The sequence below is a fragment of the Botryllus schlosseri genome, chromosome 12 (assembly GCF_051294905.1).
Source record: "Botryllus schlosseri isolate E-star chromosome 12, Bs_hap1, whole genome shotgun sequence".
Taxonomy (NCBI): Eukaryota; Metazoa; Chordata; class Ascidiacea; order Stolidobranchia; family Styelidae; genus Botryllus; species Botryllus schlosseri.
The window spans coordinates 23,015,563-23,018,834 of record NC_137247.1 but is presented as its reverse complement, the minus strand read 5'-3'; positions in this window follow the sequence as shown (position 1 = coordinate 23,018,834).

Below are 3,272 nucleotides of genomic sequence, written 5' to 3'. Positions count from 1 at the left end.
CAGTGTTGGGATCAAGTCATTAATTCGAGTCACGAGTCATCTCGAGTCATTGCAGATTTTGACTCGAGTCAAGTCAAGTCAATCGATTTTCGAAGGTGACTCGAGTCAAGTCAAGTCACTCGATTTTTGGAGGTGACTCGAGTCAAGTCAAGTCAAGTCACGAGTCAAGTCACAATTCAAGTCAAATTGAATTTTCGACGTATGAGTCGTGATTCAAAGTCATGACATTTTGCCAGCTGCGTGAAAGACCGATTAATTGGCCATTTAGCTTGAATCAAATAACGAATAGAATATAAAGTTAAATATAAAAGCAAAAAGGCGATGTATCGCACACGCACACGTAGAACTGCTAATAAAAAACGTGATTAACTAGTTACATGCTACAGTCTGTGATTATCAGCCAAAATAGAGTATCGAATACGAAGCTTCGAGAAGTTTAAACAAATTGATATGGTACAATACACTACCCATCTACACACATCCGTGAGAGTATAAGCGCATAAACTATATTCATTCGATTTAAATCATAGAGGAGGTTTGGTAAAGGTGAGCACTGCCCAATGTAAGCGCTGAGTCGACTAAGAAACAGAGATACGTTTCTATTACTCTACTACTACTACGACAACGTAAACCGTGATCATTTCGTTTGCGGTCAATTTATTTGCGATGTAACAATGGAGGACCAGTGAAATGTACAATAGGTGAATGCCTAGTTCATGGAAAACTGAACCCAGTCAGTTTTCCATGGCCTAGTTGCTCTCACAAGTGTCAGCGCCGTATCGCGAATAATCTGAACGTAGACATGATACAAGGATTTAGTCGACACAGTTTGCTTATTGATGACTTGAAATTGACCCGAAAATTTTGCTCCGAGTCACGAGTCAATCCACATTTTTGAAGCGTCGAGTCAAGTCAAGTCAAGTCATTTTTGCAAAGTGAGTCGAGTCAAGTCAAGTCATACGAAAAAGTTGACCCGAGTCTGACTCGAGTCAAGTCATGACTCGAGTCATCCCAACACTGCAACATGCAGACGTCACATCAAGAGTCGGCACATCACACACGTTCCGTATGAGAAGAGAGATATCGCAACACTCAAAATGGTAGTCTATATAGGTAGGCTATTAGCAGTTTTAGAAATACTTATACTTCCTGAGGTTACCAGAGAAAACATCTATGGCCTCGGGTTACATGACGATTTACCATTCCTTTTACCCATATAACTTAGTAATACATGTATTATTAGACCTACTAGACCAGGGGTTCTCAACCTGGGGGGCGCGGAAGGCTCTCAGGGGGGGCGCGAGAAATTTTTGTCAATTTTTTCAATGTCTGTATAAATTGTGACTAAACATGTGTTTCACAACCATTCTGAAGATACGATTATTGAAGATTAAACTTAATTCGTATATATATTCTAGAAAGCTTGCCAAACTCAAACTCCAGCAGTCGCGCTCAACGGAGTATAGGCTGACTTCAACTTCATTTGAGCAAATTTTTGATATTCTTTGAAGATTTACTGTAATTCCTACGTGCAAGTCATTCATTACTTTATAGCTTTAGCAGTAGCCTAAATCTCTGTGCGCTAGGTAGCTGTTGTTGATAGCTGGTGAACTGCACTGCCTAAGACAGACTTAGATGCAATATAGGTTGCCCGGTTTCGCCCTCAATTTGGCTATAAATCAACACAATTTAATTCATTTCCAAAACTGATCAAATTTAGCATGGCAGGACAGAACGACGCCGTGCTCTTTGTAGTCACTATCAGCATCAGGATTATTCTCAGTGCAACCTACCTTGAAATTAATTGATGTCCTTTTCAATGTTTTTTTTTGTCATTTTCAAACAATTTTAGGGAGGTTTGTCAGCAATGTAAATGACTAAACAACTGGAATGCGGATTCAAAACTGGCGTAAGATATACCTTATGTATACTATTAGATCAGGGGTGGGCAGCCCGTACGGCCGCATACGGCTGTAGAAGGTAATTTATGCGACCGTCGACGCCTAATTCAATTGGTATGTGTTGGCAGCCGTAGACATGCAAATTGCAATTACGAATTCACTCCCGAATTTTCGAGGGATTTTATTTAATCTTGACATTTCCTTCGCGCTCTGCGCAATTCAACAAGTCTTCATTTTCGATTTTAATGCGGTAGCGCCCTTTTTTATTGGAGTAGGAATGGGAATCCTCAAGAAATAACAATTCATTCTCGGCTCTGAAAAATTTTTGCGCTTGGCGCGACAATATGCACTCCCAACAACTATTTATAACATTGCCACTCGCGATTTCGGTGCGTGCAATAGGCCTTTGTGAAAAGTAGAATAGTCTGGAGTTCACCGGGAATGGATATGGACAGCTTACCATAGGTAATTTGCATCCAGATCGTTCATTGCGGCTATGCCCTGGAATGCGGCCTTAGGCTACATAAGTAATCGAAATGCGGCCATGATTAGCAGGAAGGTTGCCCACCTCGATATTAGATGATGTGCTCTTCTTGACATGACGATAAATATAAGGGGGGTCAGGGGGGCGCGGTTTTTTGATCATCGCCAAGGGGGGCGCGTGTCAAAAAAGGTTGAGAACCGCTGTACTAGACCGACAAACTGCGGTTCTGGATCGAAATCCAATTACGATATGCAAACACGGTGAAGGGGATCTTATATGAAGCCTTTCGTAACATTTAATGCAGATAATTACCGAGTTACCTACTGGATCGTTCATTTGTACTAGCGATCCTGACTCCCATCGATTTAAGCAGAATGCGAACTGCATTTCGATCGTGAAAATTTTGTAATAGTTATGTCTCGGTTCATTGCCAGGATCCACGAACGGTGATCATTATTTTGAATTCGCAAAACAGTCTCAGCACGATTATCGCATTCACGTTCTGTGTGACGAATTGATATTTCACATCCATTTAACGGTTAAATTTTAACACGATCTCTTTGATGAAGACAACCAACTGCTCCGGTTCCTATTTATGATCCCAACTTTTGAACGTACAATCGCGGATCTCTATGCCTCTTACAGATCTCGATATCGTACCGTGCTCAAATCGTAAAAATACGATTGCCTTTTCCATGAAGTTCGATCGCGAAGATGTGCAATACGAACAGCAACTTCGCTACGCTATGTGAAACAAACCCATGATGATTCTAACTCGTATCGAAAACAAAGCAATCTGACCGCACGTTCGGGCGCAATTGGACCTCTTGCCAATCCATCCCAGTGATATTTCTATGTTTTTTCGTCATCAACACCATTGTTTCCAT